Raw genomic sequence first — 17,993 nt, 5'->3', positions numbered from 1 at the left:
TTGGAGGTTCAATTATCAGATTAACTGTTACTTACATTTACAAAGATGACAATAAACATCGAGTAGTGGAATGCTTGCCAGGAGCAAAAAGCGAGGATGTAATAAATGCCTTAATGTTAGGAAGTAGGTTTTTACCAATGTTGGTACAAATGATCTTATCCACAAGGACTCTTTCACTGTTGTAGATAACCACAGCAGACAAAGAAAACTTGAAGAACCACACACGATAAACCAGCAACTCCATAGAAGGAAATTTGTTAAGAGCACACAGCTTAGAAACCTCTAGCGCCTCGGCCAAAAGCCTTTAACAGAGTACAAAACCTTAAAAAACTTTACATCCATTTATACTACACCTTAATAGAATAATTAATTAATTACTTGCTTAACAAGCTTCACTGCACTTTTTTTTTAAAAAAACAGAACCTTATGTACATATTTACACAAAACTTTTCCAGAAACATTCCTGATTTAATCCAAAAGGAAACATAGTATCAAATTTCAAAATCAGAAATGCTTCTTTTTTCCTAAATAAATGCTTAACCTGTTCATCACTCATAAATTTGTTAAGAACTATACTATCTAAAACTGTAGCCTGAAACCCATCCAGACTCCCCATATGAATTTCATTAAAATGTGTAGCCACAGGACTAGTTAATTTACAGTTCCTAATGTCCCTTATGTGTTCTTTTATCCTGCACGAAAACTGTCTTTTCGTTTCCCCTATATAAAATTTATTACACGTACATTTAATTGCATATATAACTCTTTCACTGTTACTGAGGAACTTATTGTCCTCTTAAATATGATAGCCTTTACTGCAGTTAAGATGTATTTTTCACAAATCTCATATAGAGAGGAGAGTCAGATCACCATGAATGAATAGATTTTTTGGGAAAACACCTACAAGGAAAAAAGTTCCTGTTTTAATAAAAAATGGAAATGTGTAGAGCATCCAAGCCTAATTTTGGGCACACATGTTTAGATAGGGCAACATGCACTTTTCGAGATCAGGGAAGATAATTTTTGCAGCAGATATTTTGCAGTATTTGACAAACACAAGGCAGGATTTTTGCCAGGTCTAAATTTTAACAGTTCACAGATAACATTTGATGCAGCTCTGATACTTGTTAGTGCTAGGAGCATAAATAATAAAGTTTTTTTATTAGAAACTTTGCTATGTTCTGAAAAGACTGATGTTGTTATTCTTTGTGAAACATGGTTAAAGAACCAGTTCTATCATGATATATATGCTTTTCTCCAGAACACCATTTAGGAGAAGGCAACCATTTATTAGCAACAACATCTAATTAACAATAACAAATGATAACTTCCATAACACTTGAATGTCATGAATTCTGACAAAACAAATACAGTAGGCAGTGTTACCCTTCATCCAATTATTAATAAAACCAGTGTTAAACAATCCACTGACTCAGTTTTCATTAGAAGTAGTGTTATACTGCTCACTTCTGTACCAAAACCTCTCCATACCAGCCCAAACCAACTAACGAGAAAGAGGAACAGAAGAGTTCAACACATCTCTTCCTCTCTGCCTTCACTCACCTCCAATATCCTATTATAATGCAACAAAGCAGAATGATGACAACTGTAGGCTGGGAGGGTGGGATCAGCTAGCTCACACCAAAATGAACTCTACCCAAGCTAACTGCGCTGTATAACCCAACTGTCTCCTCCCTACCACTTACCCCATGTCCTGCCTATTTCTCCTTTCCCTTAACATAGTTAACGCTTATCTCCCCATTACTCACCCTGCTCCCTACCTCCTGCCTAACATCACATTATCCAAACAGTTCTCCTTCTCTCATCCTGCAGTGTCTCTGGATAAATTACTCTGTGTCCAAACTACATTTACTGTGACAGACATTCTAACAAAAAAATCAGGTGGAGGTGTTATGATAGGAATTAAAGATTGTTATGAGGCATGTGATTATTGCATGTTTATTGATAATACTAATACTGTACATTGTGTAGTTGTGAAAATAAAGACAACCCTGGAATACATAACAATTGCTGGAGTGTATAGACCAAAGTCAAGTGCTGATAAACTAATGGAATTAATATATTTCTTTCATGAAACACAGGAGAGAAGAATAATAGTGGCCGGGGACTAAAATTTGTCAGAAACAGGTTGGAATAGTATTGATTCAACAACATTCATATGGAAATTATTTACAACATGTGTTCAGGAACAGCAATTGCTTCAGGTTGTAAAAAAGCCCACCAGGAATAAGAACTTATTAGACATTGTTTGTGTTCCTAAAGACATTACTGTTCCATCAAGTTTTACCACTGTTGATCTCCAGTTACCATGGGATATAAAGGTTAATCCATTACTAGATAATTCTTCCAAACTAAAACCTAAACCAATGCAGAGAAGATAAATATTAGATTATATGGAAACAAAACAATCACTGTGTAAAACTAATCAGAGTGATGCATTCAATGGAAAACTACAGAAGGAATGTGAAAAGTTTTAACATAGAAATAGTTTGAATGCAAACAATAAAAAAAATGTTTAACATCAGTATCTAGGCACACAACTTCAGGAGGATATGCTTCCTTTAAAACAAGATACTTGATTAAGATGAGAAAGAAAAAATATAAGAAATTGAAAAGAGTTTGAACTATGACTTTGAAAACTGAAATAAATAGGCCAGTTAGACAAACTAAAAATAGGTCTGAATTCAATAAATCCTACATGGCTCACTAAAACTGTGTGCACATCATGGCACCATGTGCACATGATAGTTCGTCAATTTGTATTCAGTAAGCAGCTGTACACAGTCTGCACAGCTGCACAAACCTAGTACCTATTGTGGTATGCTAAATACAGCATAAGCAGCTGAAGTGTATACTAATCAACCAACCTAATATGGAGGAGGCATTCAACAAGCTATAAAGTAATCATATACACTAAGTGTAGGTTTTGCCCTCAAATTCGAAAACCTATTGGAATACAGCCACGGATACTACACTACAGGGAAAGAATGTTAGGGGCTGCTGCTGCTCTTCTGTATGTGTATGTGCAACCGATTCAGGTCTATGCTGCGTCTTCTAATAGACCTCGGTCAAGAAGAAGAAGGGTATTTACACCCCATATACCTTTTCATGGGCTGCATGAGGTTGAGATAGTAGATAACAACAATGTGTATAGAAACACACCACAGGAGCTCTACAACATCAGTCATCCTCAACTGATAGCAAGGGCAAACCAAGGGGAACCGATACCAGTGGAGACTAAGGTATGTGTAGCACTTAGAATTTTAGCTACAGAAACCTTCCAGAGACAAACAGGAAACATACTGGGGGTATCACAGGCATCAGCATCCAGGATCCTACATAAATTCCTAAATGCTATGCTACAGTATGCCAGTAACTACAAATATTTTCCCATACCCCTGAGGACAGAGGTACAGCACAGCAGGATTTCTTCCCCATAGCACACTTCCCTGAAATCTTGGGAAACAAATACTACATGCACACTGAGATCAAAGCACCACCTGGGGAACAAGGAATTATCTACATAAAGAGAAGGAGCTTCCACTCCATTAACTGCAAAGTCCTGTGTAATACTAAGGGAATCATCCTGAATGTGTGTGCTGGCAGCCCTGGCAGTTATCACGACTCCCATATCTGGAACAAATCTTAGCTCTACCAGAGGTTTTCCAGGGGGATATCCCTCAAGGCCATTTACTGGGTGATACAGGGTATGCACTCAAACCAAGACTGATGATGCCGATCAGAAATACCCACACACCCATGGAGCAACACTATAATTAGGCACACACTCAAACAAGAAAGACCATATAGTGTGTGTTTGGTTTGCTGAAGTCAAATTTCAAAACAGTGTAAGAAACTTCTCTGTGTGGAAGATTTTCAGTCCATATACCTCTAGTTAATCACTATATATTAATCAGATCAGACAATAGTAGTAGCAGTAGTGAACTTAAACACGTCTTAAGTAAAAAAAAAAAAAAAAAAAAAAAATATATATATATATATATATATATATATATATATATATAGATGTATATATATATATATATATATATATATATATATATATATATATATATATATATATATATATATACATCTATATATATATTTATATATATATATATATATATATATATATATATAATATGAAATATTGTACAGAATTACTAAGTATTCGAAAGTAATCCAAGCAAGGCAGGCAGTCTGTTTCCAATTGAAAATCATTTATTAAGTACAAAGACAAGAGATCCATGTAAAACAAAATTAACAGAATAATAGTTTCCTCACAAGCTTTCTAACTATATATATATATATATATATATATATATATATATATATATATGTGTGTGTATATATATATATATATATATATATATATATACTTTTAATAAGGCAAGGGAGTGGTTTATTGTGCTGTAACACAAAGGGCAGGATTCACGAAGGCTTGCACGGAGTATAAGAGACGTGTAAGACTCCATGCAAGCCTCACGATCCAGGAACAGCCCGAAACTCCATGTAAGAGACCAGCTAAAACGTCTCTTACACGGACTGTGCGTGTTATTGCTAAATACCTCACTTCCAGCTGAAAGGCATGCAAATGAGGTAGAGTAGCGATCCACGAAACAGAAAGCAGCCTGTGTAAGAGCGGTTTTAGCTGCAGAAATGTACTCAGTTGACAACTGAGTACGTTTCTGCAAAAATCACAATGGAGCCATGTCAGCTCCAAATAAAGGGTGCATATGTGTCAGGCAGCATGCCAAAAGCCAAATATGTGGCCATTGGCAAGGTACCCCGATGCAAATATTAAAAATATATAATTTTTTTTCCGGCTATCGCCGATGTTTAAACGCAGCGCAGCCCCACACAAATGGGCTGCGCTGTATAAAACATAAAAATGAAGGTTATAACCCCACAAATGTGGGTTTTATGCAATACATGGAATTACAATGCAGGGACCAACAGACCAAAAACAACATGGCCACCGCTTAGCGGTTGCTAAGGGGGGAAGCTGAGTCTAAGACATGTAACTAAGCATTAGTAGGCAATCTGATGTAAATGAGGGTTAGGATACTGAATCCCACTGTCACATAGCAAATGAGCACATTCTGAGTAGTGTAAGAGATACATAAGGGGGAGGAATAGAGTAGGAGATAGGTGACATCACAGGGGGGGGGAATGGCAGAAAGAAATGCAGTTCATTGTAGGTCAGTGTTACATGACAGATGTCAGACACAGATCATGGAAAGAGGAGTGCCACAAGATAAGCACGGGAAAGTCAAGAAATGGAAGGTGTACACTGTTACTTACACCAAAGTTTCTTGCTGGGCATGCATGCGCACTTGTGCGCGCCATGAGGCGCAGGTAGGACAGTGTGCATGCGTGTAAGGTAGACTGAGCATGTGGGAGCGTGTTGGTAGACTTGTAAGACTGTTTGCGCTAGTGTGCATGCATTTTAACCCGAATAAGCAGATTCCAAACCGTGTAAGCATGTGTGCGTGCGTGTAAGCCACTGTGAGCGTGTTTTTGCTGGTATGCACGTTGCTTCCCCCTGAGGAAACAGAAAGGAAAAAGGAAGCAACAGAATTAGTAGGAAGCTAGCAGGGAATACTGCTGGAGCTAGCAGGTGAAAAAAATTAGAAGCAGGCAATTACACAGGCAGAATAGTAGCTCAGCCAAGCACTTAAAACTCTGCAAACAGCAGTGCAGGATGTATCTCTCAAGAGACACTGCAAGACAGGAGTAAGCTATTAGAAGTGAAAACTGAAAAATCTGAACTCAGAGCAGAAATGCTAGGGGCTGCCATAGCTGTCATAGGGAGACATAGGCGACTTGCTGAGGGTGGTGACAATGCAGATGGAGCCAGACAACCCACAGTGAGGAGACGGAGAAGAGTGTCAGGCCCAGGGTCACCTACCACGGGTTACATGAGCTGGAGATAGTAGAGCGCTATAGAGTGGACAGAGACCTCCTGCAGCTAATTGTCGAGCTGTGCAGGCCACGCCTCACACACAGAACCAACAGAGGGGAACCCATCCCAGTGGAAACCAAGGTATGTGTTGGCCTAAGAATACTAGCAACAGGTACCTTCCAGAGACCAACTGGTGATATGATGAGGGTATTACAGGCATCAGCCTCCAGGGTACTGCACCAGTTCCTGGATGCCATGTCAGCACATGTCAGTGATCATGTACATTTCCCCAATGCCCGTGAGGTATTGGGCAGCAATATGCATCTCTTCCAGCAAATAGCGGAATACCCTGAGGTAGTGGGTGCAATAGACTGCACGCACATACGCATCAAAGCACCAGCCGGTGAGTGGGGTAGGGCCTACATTAACTGCAAGGGCTTCCCCTGCAGCAACTGCAAGGTTGTGTGTGATGCCCAGGGCATAATAATGAATGTGTATGCTGGCTGCCCTGGGAGCTACCATGATTCCCACATCTGGCATTTGATGCAGCTGTACCAGACATTTGCCAATGGGGACATCCCACACGGACACCTAGTGGGGGATGCAGGTTATGCACTGGAGCTGTGGCTGATGACACCCATCAGAAACGCACACACACCTGAACAGGAAAGCCATAATGAGGCACACGCACAAACACGTAATGTAATAGAGCGTGTGTTTGGGCTGCTCAAGTCACAGTTCCGGTGTCTGGACATATCTGGTGGAGCCTTGCAGTACTCACCAACTACATGTACCCAAATTGTCATGGTATGTGCTATGCTACATAATATGATCTTCCGAAAACAGCTGCAGCAGGACCAGCATAGGGCCGGGCCAAACAGCGCCCCACCATTGCCAAGGCCATCACAGGCAGAGCGTGACTCAGAAGAGGCACAACCTGAGCCTGCCCCAGTAGGCAGAAGGAGGTGTGCCCAGTATGCCCTGGCCATAGCAAAGAGGCAACGCATAGCACATACACTGGCTCAGTAGGAACCCTGGGAATGATACCCCTCTCTGACTCACTCATATAATAACATGGATGCCTAAAATGACATGACCTGCTCTCAAACATGTACAGGGAGTGAAATATGTGCATCCGACAGAGGCAGCCCTGCAGCACCACCTGAGGCATGAATGCCATGTGTTAAGTAATGTAACACCATGTACTATATGCACACTTGAGGACCCTGACTAACATCCACCCTCACCAAGCATGAAGCCACAATATGACAATGGGATGATCAATTGCAATAATTGGCTGAAGTAATGCAGTTAGTCAAAGGGGAGCCAATGTGTTCCAGCCTGGGATGACATGCTGAGCATGACATGATGCACCACCTGCTAGGGGTGGCGTGCACCTATCAGTCCAGGCCTCATGGATACTGGCAAAGGCTGTCAGTACCCACAGCGTGCCCTGAATTGGTAAGTCTCAAAACACAAACCCACCTCCATAGGTACCACAAGGGATAAGAACCTAGATGTAATGCTACCCAATGCCAGAAGTCTAAACAGCAAGATGCATGCAGTGTAAATGCACCCAGTATGGAGAATGTTGCTATCTGTCCTGTAACAGAAAACTGGGACAAGGCTCACATCAGCACCCTAACACTACCAGGTTACACCTCATACTGTGCTGTACAGCCTCAAAACATGGAACAAGCTACAAAAGGAGGGTGACTAGCAATAATTGTCAAGGATAACCACACCCCCATGTTGGTACCACAACAAGAAGCAGCATGGACTAGCCATGGTCAAGTCCCAGTGGCTAAAACCGCCTCCCAGTATATAGCCTGCTACAGACTACCATCCTAACACCAGGAACTGCACCTAGCCTATGTTGGAATACATGACTATATAAAGCCCCCCAAACCACATTATATTGGTTGACTGAAAATACAGAGACATACACTGGGAGCATTATACTAGCACCAACACTGTAGGAGAAAAGTTCCTAGAATCCATAAACCAAAATGCCCAGGAACAACGTACCACTCCCACAAGAGGGGTAAGCATACTGGATGTGATAATCAGCAACATGGGTACTGGATGGCAAGATGAGAAGTGTATCCCTCACTGGTAAGACCAGACCATAGAGTAATCACACTGGATATACACATCCTGACCACAGTCCCTGGCCAGAAAACCACAGTGAAAAACATGTGTAAAGCATAAGTTGCACCCTGCCAAACTGATGTGGAATCCATTAAAGGCCCTGTGCAGGTGCAAAATATGGGACACACCGCAGAACCTGTTATACAGGCATTCCATGAACACAGCCAGGAATCCTTGGATTATGCAATCACAAATAACAACAAGACACAATGCCATACACACAGGCATCTGGCATGCTGGACTCCAGCCATTACCAAACCATGCAAGAGAATGAGGAAGCTACTACATGACAGAGCAAACATAAAAAGGGAAGTAATCACTGATCAGTAGTATGGCAATAATATATGTCTACACATACAATCCACTAAGGCCAGCTACAACAAGTAGAATCTGTGAATCCTGAGGCAATGTTACACCTGCCCCAAGTACACAGACAACCCTCAACTCCCCCCAATAAATACAAATATATGTGAGAGATGCAACCATTTATCCAAACCGGAGGCTGAGCTCCCCCAACTCAGTACTGTCAAAACTAGTAAGGAGGAGAAGGTAACCACACACACCACAAACCCAGTCCCACATAGATCTATCACAACTGTAAACCAAACACATAAACACAGAAAAACATTCCCGGAGGCCCTAATTACAAACACACCACACCAACAGAGGCCTCCAAATCAGACACCCATGCAACCACAATCTCCAAACATAGCACATGCAACACATAGTACACAAAGCAGGTGTGCCAAGCAGTCACAGGCCAGAAGGAGAAACAACATGCCTGATACAGTTGTAATAGGTGACTCTATAGGCAGACACACTGCTGTCCCACTCACCAGACTGAACAAGGGAAAGGGTACAGTAAGTTGCCTGTAGGCTGCTACAATACGCCACATAACATAAGTACGCAGGTCACCCCAAAGCAAGTAGAAATATGATGCAGTCATATTCCATGCTGGTGTGAATGACCTGAGATGTACCTCCCTGGACTACATGAAAAGAGACATGGATGAGCTCTCTGAGTATGTACTCCAGGCCGGTATGACACTGGCCGTTTGCATCATTCTACCCTTACCAAGAATGATGCCACAGTACAAACACAGAATGATCAGCTTTAACAGGTGGCACAATTACAGCTGTAAGTCCAAGAGGATCTAATGTCTGTCTGCTTGAGATGTCATGCATGACAAGCCATGCTGCTGTTCCAGGGATGGCTTGCACCTGTTACCCCTGGGCGTTTGGATATTGGATAAGGCTTTTGCCACCTCCATAGAGCCGTACGTAGGCAAGGCTGAAAAGACTAACCCACCACCCTAGAAAACATAAGTGGTAAGAAGCATAAGGGTAATGCTGACTAATGCCAGATGTGTAAACCGCAATATGCATGCTCCTGAGGCCCTTCCCAGTATGGAGAACATCAATGTCTGTGCAGTGACAGAAACCTGCTGCAAGCCTACTGACAGCACACCAGCACTACCAGGTTATACCTCATATCATGCGTTATGGCCCCAAAACCTGGACCAAAACAAAAAAGGAGGGGGAGTATCCATATGCAGCACAGACACCCATACGTCCAGGTAACTGACAATGCACGAAGCATCGGAGACCACCCATGTGCACCTAACTGTAGTCAAAACTGCTGTACAGTCTGTAGCATGCTACAGACCACACTCTCACACACAGGAACTCCACCCAGATGTCCTGAAGACACTGGACAGTATGAATGTCCCACCAAATACCAAACAAGGTACTCACAAATTACCACATAGCTGGTAAACCATTATGTATGCAAGGAGTAATCAGGGACCTAGGGACACAAGTGGACAGTAACCTGTTATGTGACACTCACATTGCCAATGTGGCTAGGAAGACTGTCTATATTGGACACCGTATCATGAAACGATTCACATCTACATCAACAGAGGTCATTGTGCCCCTGTACTGTTCTCTTATCAGACCCATAATCTAGTACAATGACTCATTTGGGATGTACCTTACCTGACACCTGCAGCGGTTAGAAAGACCTCAAAGGTAACTCAACAAGAGGATATAGGGTCTCAAATATATGTCATATGCTGCCTGGCTGTAGACACCCCAGCTGAATGCAGTCACATACTGCCTACACAGAGGCATTGTATGTCTGTTGTACAAGGCCATGTCCAACACAGGAGTAATGGACATGCTCCACCCCAGGAAATTCAATGTGCTGGAGGGACAGATACATAACCCAGAGGCTCCCCACACCCTGGAACAGGATCCCACTCCATGTTAGGCAGAGCCCCTCACTGACACTCTTCAACAGGAATATTGCCAAGTGGATGGATGATCGTAGATGTACACTGGGGGTCTTCACTGTGTCACGTCCAGACAGAGCCACAGTAAAGTAAATCATAAATGGCCATAATATTCACATAGCAAGGGGCGGCGAAAGACACATACACTCTGTCTAGGCTTACAAATGCCCTAGGGTGGATAGCCTAGTATGAACCTATGAACCTATGAATATACAAATTGTACAGGACACTAAGGATAATCCCAAGGCTTACTCAACTGATGGTAGGAACCATGTTGGGAATTCACAGATATGCTCCGAATCACACAAATATTACAAACAACATACCAAACACACACACATATTGCCAACATACAACCTGACAGGTGCAGTGCAACCTCCCCCCCCCCCCCCACAGAATGCAAAATATCTATCCCAGCAGACTGCTGGCCCCCTGACATTGCAGATGCTGAGATAACAGCCAGCATCTACAAAGCAAAACACACAGCAGCAATGGTATGAGATGGTGTCCTGGGCTGAGTCCAAGATGGACTCCAAGAAGAATGGAATGCCACATCACACTACTGCTCAATGTCAGCCTTACCACAGGATATGTACCCAAAGAGCAGTGTACAACAACAGTGGTCCTTCTCAACAAAGGTGTTGCCTGAATGGATACTGCAAACTAACACCCCAGAATCCTGACAAGCTTGGTCTGCACAGCTATGGAAAGGATCAGCATGTACCGCAGACATAAAGATATCGGGGACCTACTGACACCGGACCCTACCCAGTGTGGCTGTCTTAAGTGCAGATCCTGCCCCTAAACATGTTTGACCCATTTGAAACAGTCATTAAGGTCATTGATGAGGGCAATGTGGTCCACACAGTGTAGCTGGACCTTGCAAATGCTTCCATACAATACCCTACGTGTTCAGTATAGATATGTTCACCAGCTTAAATATAAGCAACTATGTCAGTAGAGGGGTTGCAAACCAGACCAAGGACAGAACTGACATGGTCAGACATGCTGCAGCCATGTCAGACTACAAACCAGATATAAGTGGCATCCCACAAGGCATGGTCCTGGGACCTCCCTCATGTCGTATATATGTCCCATAGGTACAGGCCAACATGGAAGGACTGTGACTGAACATGTATGCAGAGGACTACAAAATGCCCACCATATCTGACCCCCAGCTGACACAAGCGTCCCACAAAAGGGCCACATAGAAACAGACAACTGGTGCCATAGCCATGTCAGCAAGCTAATTGCAGAAAAGTGTATAGTCAACCCCCATGGATATACAGTAAGTGCCCACCAATTACCACACAGGTGTTAACCCATTACATACCTAACATGTAATGAGAGACCTGGGGACACAAGGTGATAGATATCCTGCATTGGACAAACAAGTGGCTGTAGTGTTCACAGAAACATACCATATACCCACCTAATCATGAAGGTTGTCAGATCTAGATAAGGGGAGGTCATTGTGGCTCTGCAGTCATCCTTCATCAGCGTTACAATTGACTACAATAGCCCCTGTGGGATGTACCTCAGCAGACACCTCCATCAACTGTAAAGTCCACAGCAGTACCTCACCAGGAGTAGCAAAGAGCTTGAACAGATGCCATGTGTTGCCTGATTAAACAAACTGCAGCTCCACACACTGCCATACTGCCCACCCAGAGGCAAGCTGTGCCTGATGTATAAAGCCATGTCCAAGCTGGAATCAATGAACATGCTGCACCTTGTACAATCTGAATGGCAGTGAGCTATACACATGAGAGACCTGAACCCCAGCACTGACATACATAGGACAAGCTGTACTGAATGTTCCATAACACAGAAGCCACCTCCACTCTTGAGTAAACTCCCAGTACAGGTTAGCCAGAGAGTCACCCATCGACACTCCTCAAGAGGAATCTTGATGAGTGGATGGGAGATGGTAGGTTTACCCTGGGTATCACTGTTATGTCACAGGTAGATGGAGGCACAGTATACTAACCATGACATATGTCATGGCAAACTCCAGTTACAATGTGTGTTGAAGGACAAACACACTCTCTGACTAGCATTAGAAATGGCCTAGGGCACATCGCTAGTGTTTGACAATGTCCACCTATGTTGTGGAATACACTACCAATGTTGAATAAACCTGGTTTAGGTAGTCCATATCTGAACATAATGCAACATGGTCATATGTGCACAACTGGCCCCTAAACAGTCTGTTGTGCTCACTATGAAGATTTAAAGCAGTGATAGGACTAAAGCCCAGGATACTGTCCACCACAGTGAAAGTACTGAACCAGTACACTATACGGTACTACAGTGTTAGGTCAGTATGAAAGGATGTTGACGACTGTATGCAAAGTATCCCATGCAAACCCTGCAGGCACAGTATAATCCCTGTTGTGTTCATACACAAAGCAGTCACATAACCATAAACGTGAGATATTGTTGAAGTTCACACTCATCCAAATATGTGGTGGACTGCAGAGTTCAACATATGGAAAGCTCACACTGGGCATGCTCGCACACTTTGATAAATGAGACATATGTCAGACAACATGCCATAGAAAGGCTGAACTGGGCATGCTCACACACTTAGGCCATATCTCCATTTAGCAGTTGGCCACACATATCTGGTATTTGTACGTGTCATTCCAGGAGCCAACCACATCACAGCAATCTGCCCAGTGCACACAGTAAATGACTACAGAGACATAAGTGATATAGTGGATCCCCCTCATATTCAAACATCTTCCACAGATTCGCAAGTTGTTCATAGAAACAGGGAATTCTATGGCAATAAAGACCTGCAAACAGTCTATCATCAACAAATATTGTGCATCTGACAATTAAACATATGGGTGTAGAGGTCAATACTAGGCCGTTTGCCCTAGGGAATGACAGCTTAGCCAGAGTGTGCTTGGCATCTGCATCCCCAGTACAGTAGACTACTGTGCCACCGTAAAGTAGGTCACATAAGGCATCGTGTGAGGCTAGCGTGCTGTGCCTCTGTCAAGCAGGGACACAGTGGAGATCCCAGGGTTTGAATGTGCTAAGCCACATCCATGTTGTTGGTGTGTGCTGGAAGAGGGTTGCTGAGGACCTCTAACAGTAAGTGGGCATCAATAACAGACTGAGGGGAGCCCTATCTGCATGGTCTGGACAATTTCACTGTCAACACTGTGTTGTGATGATTATGTGGGATTGAAGTGTCGTGCCGGTACTGTTCAGAGATGTCCTCCCTCTGTGGGCTACAGCTCTGCAATGTATTAGCTCACTCTGTCTGTTGGACAGCTCATATATCGCTGGTGTACACCTGACAGGTGTCCTGTTATGGAGCAGTCATGGGTATATGTGGGATAGCATGATCAATGCAAACCTTACACATGCTCATAGAATGTAATTGTCAAGGATTATGCAGAGTGGCCAGTATAGTCCCCCAGCATGGGTCCTTTGAAGTCTATCACCCCAGTCTTCACAAGTGTAGAGTCTGCTTGTGCTAAATACAGTTTGTTTGCAGTGACAACCTTGCCTGGGGGTGGGGATGGGATATGGATGTCCAGGGAAAGGTGGGTATGGTCAGATATCAACAATGGTGGTCTACCTCTGGTGTGGAACAGTGAGTACCCATGTTGCAGAGGGACAGGTGCAATATGTATTCCCCCATGTGGCTGTGGTGAGTGGTTTTGCCATAGCACATGGACCCACAAATTGTAGTGGCTGTAGGGTAATGTTGTAGAGGCCTAAGTAGTTCCCACACACAATATGCCTGTACCTGATGTTAACAACTGGAATGGTGTATGTGAACACCTGCATATCCCTGCACTGTTCCCAGGGAAGCAAAGTGTGTGTCCTGGATGTGGGAGGGGGTGTTCTGGACTGGTGTGTTGTGTGTTACAGGTCCTGTGGTCACGAAGCATGGTATAGAACATAACCTGCCAGTGTGATGTGCATATCTGACCCTGAAGTAGGTGGCTGCAAATGCATATATATGCTATCCCCCACCTGACAGGTAGTACTAGATGTTCATACCTCTGTAGAAATAAAGATGTCAGCACCCTATAAATACTGCAGGTGCAGAATAAATGCCCAATAATTCGGATAGCACGCTCTGCTAATGCAGTTCCCTCAAGTGTCATAATACAGTTAGGTAGGAGTGTGAACCATGCAAATGCTCAGTGTGTGTGTGTGTGTGTGTGTGTGTGTGTGTGTGTGTGGGGGGGTGAGCGGGGTTGTTGTGTGTGCAAGTCTGTGTGAGGGAAATGTCCCTTTTGGCAACTGGGAAAACACTCTACAGGATGCACATTCCCATTTCTAAACACTGATGATGTCAGCACCCTATAAGTACAGCAGGAGAAGGGAAACCTCTCAGTAATGTGAATAGCGTGCTCTGCTAATGTGTCCATCTCACGTGTCATAACATAGCTAGGTAGGGGTTTGAATCCTGTAAATGCCCCGTTTGTGTGGAGTGGAGTTAGTGTGTGTGCAAGCCTGTATGAAAGGAATGTCCATTTTGGCAACTAGGAGAACACACTACAGGATGCACATTCCCTTTTCTAAACAGTTATGATGTCAGCACCCTATAAGTACAGCAGGAGAAGGGAAACCTCCCAGTAACGCATATAGCGCGCTCTGCTAATGTGTCCGTCTCGAGTGTCATAACATAGTTAAGTAGGCATTTGAATCCTGCAAATGCCCAGTGTGTGTGGAGGGGGTTAGTGTGTGAGGGAAATGTTCCTTTTGGCAACTGGGAAAGCACTCTACAGGATGCACATTCCCCTTTCTAAACACTGATGATGTCAGCACCCTATAAGTACAGCAGGAGAAGGGGCACCTCCTAGTAATGCGAATAGTGCCCTCTGCTAATGCGTCCGTCTTGATTGTCATAACATAGTTAGGTAGGGGTTTAAATCCTGCAAATATCCAGTGTGTGTGGCAGGGGGTTATTGTGTGTGCAAGTCTGTATGAAAGGAATGTCCATTTTGGCAACTAGGAGAAGACACTACAGGATGCGCACTGATGATGTCAGCACCCTATAAGTACAGCAGGAGAAGGGAAACCTTCCAATAATGTGAATAGCGTGCTCTGCTAATGCGTCTCTCTCAAGTGTCATAACATAGTTAGGTAGGGGTTTGAATCGTGCAAATGGCAAGTGTGTGCTGACAAGTCTGTATGAAAGATATGTGCATTTTGGCAATTAGGAGAACACACTACATGATGAACATTACCCTTTCCAAACACTGATGATGTCAGCACCCTATAAGTACAGCTGGAGAAGGGGAACCTCTCAGTAATTTAATAGCGTACTCTGCTAATGCATTTCTCTCAAGTGTCATAACATAGTTAGGTAGGGGTTTGAATCCTGCAAGTGTGTGTGTTTGAATGAGGGGAGTTTTTGTGTGTGCAATTCTCTATGAAAGACGTGCTTTTTGGCAATCAGGAGAACACACTACATGAAGCACATTACCCTTTCCAAACACTGATGATGTCAGCACCCTATAAGTATAGCCGGAGAAGAGGAACCTCCTAGCAAACCGAATAGTGCATTTCGCTAATGTGTCTCTCTCACGTCATAACATAGTTAGGTAGGGGTATAAATCCTGCAAGTGTGTGTGTGTGTGTGGGGGGGGGTAGTAGGGTGTGTGTAATTGCAAGTGTGAGAGAACAGTTCCTTTTGGCAACTACTACAATACACCAGATGCTGCATATTCCCACAGTAAACACAGGTGGTGTCACCACGCTATCAGTACAGCCAAACAGGGCTAATTGCCTACTAATGCCAATAGTGCGCTCTGCTACTGGGTCTATTACCACTGTCAGAGCACAGAGAGGTATGTTTTGGAAACCCACAACTGCCACGTGTGGTTGTGTCACACAAAATGACCATGTGTGGGTTGTTGTTCATAACAATGCATGACATTGCTTAAACCAGCAATGGCAATGCACTCATGATGTATGTGTATGACACATACACATATATACCTGTGACCTTCAGTAGTTACCATGTCTGACACGTGCCTCAAGTGGATAAATGGTATTTGCAATGCATAACATTATGACTGTGTCTTATTGTGCAGGGGCTGCATGCGGTATGTGTATATACAGTGTGGGTTGTATATGGCATCATCCTAACAGCAGGGGATACACATCTGGTCTGGGCCATATAGTCTACATGTAGTCGATGAACAGGTGCTGCATGTTCCCACCTGTTGTGAGAGTGGTAACATGTTGTTCCACTGCAATTCAGTGACTACATGCTGGGAACCTTTCAGCTAGTGTGTTGTAGCTACAGTAATGCTCACACACAATGTTCAGCTGGATGCAGTCCAGCCATATAAAGACATATCTAGAGACTGTCATATTCCCAGTGTTTTTAGGGAGGACAGGTGGGTTTCCTGTTTATGGAAGGGTTGTGTGTGCCAGGCTATGAACCAGAAGGCAGTCCAACACACTGTTAGCTGCTCATGGATAGGCCCTGATGCTTTGTGCTGTGCCAACAGCCTGGAGGTGTGTGTATCTGTGGTGCCTTCAGATACCACTCCACTGTTCATGTGTGTTACATGTGTAGGGGACGACAGGCATGGTATGAGGTACAACCTGGAAGTGATGGGTTGCACCTGTGAGCCGTGAATCAGGAATCTGTTACTGCACAGATATTGCAGTTTACCGTGCTGAGGACAGTGTCCAGTGCATGCATCTTGCGGTGTACACTGCTGGTGTTGTGTAGCATTACTGTTATTGTCTTATCCTGTGTGATACCCGCAGAGGTGGCTATGTAATCCGTGTCCTGCAGCAAATGGCAATATGTGTGTATCAACGGGCTTCGCCAATATACAATGGCCCATGGGTGTCACATGCAAGCTGCCCTCGCAAATCATTGTGGCTTCCCTAGCATGTAAGCACACGCTGACAACCATTGGATACCCTATGAATGACATTGGAGATTGAGCAGAATGTAGACATAGAACACCCTTCCTACATATTGTGGTAGCATACCTGGTGAGGGTATGATGGCAACCAAGGTCAGGCTCATACTGGCCCATGCCACATGCTGAGAGAGCCCTTCTATGTTCCCTATCATGTAGTCCAGGGAGGTACGTCCATGGTCATCCATAGTGGCATGGACAATGACTGAGTCATATGTGTCCATGCCTCTGACTGACCTGTATGCATGTGTTTTGTGGTGGACCATAGTGCCCCACGGGCATATCACTGTGACCTTCACCATGTACAGCCTGTTGAGCGGGACCCCACTGCAGCGGCCAAGAGAGGAACCTGACACATCTGTAGCAGGTGTGTTGTGTAGCCCTACAGGCTGTGAGTGTGTGGCACACGGGATGTGTGTGCCATGTGTGGCATGTGCTCTGTTCCGTCTTAACGTATGCCTGTGTGCCAGCTGCGGAAGTGTGTGATGCTCAGGCAGGATGCTATTCTGAGTCTCCAAGTATGCCCCAGTGTGTTCGGATTGCTGTCAGTGCGGGTCTATGTCAGACTGGTATTGTAGTCACTGTAGTATGTCATGCCACCTGACAGGGTATGGCAGTACTGGGTTCAGAGTGCTCAGTCCCCAGATTGGCTATGTGGTGGCATCTCACACATGTGTTGTATGTTCCTGGCCAGGGGAG

This window comes from Protopterus annectens, chromosome 3.part0 (assembly GCF_019279795.1).
Source record: "Protopterus annectens isolate FY-2018-M chromosome 3.part0, PAN1.0, whole genome shotgun sequence".
Lineage (NCBI taxonomy): Eukaryota > Metazoa > Chordata > Ceratodontiformes > Protopteridae > Protopterus > Protopterus annectens.
This window is presented reverse-complemented; position numbering follows the sequence as displayed.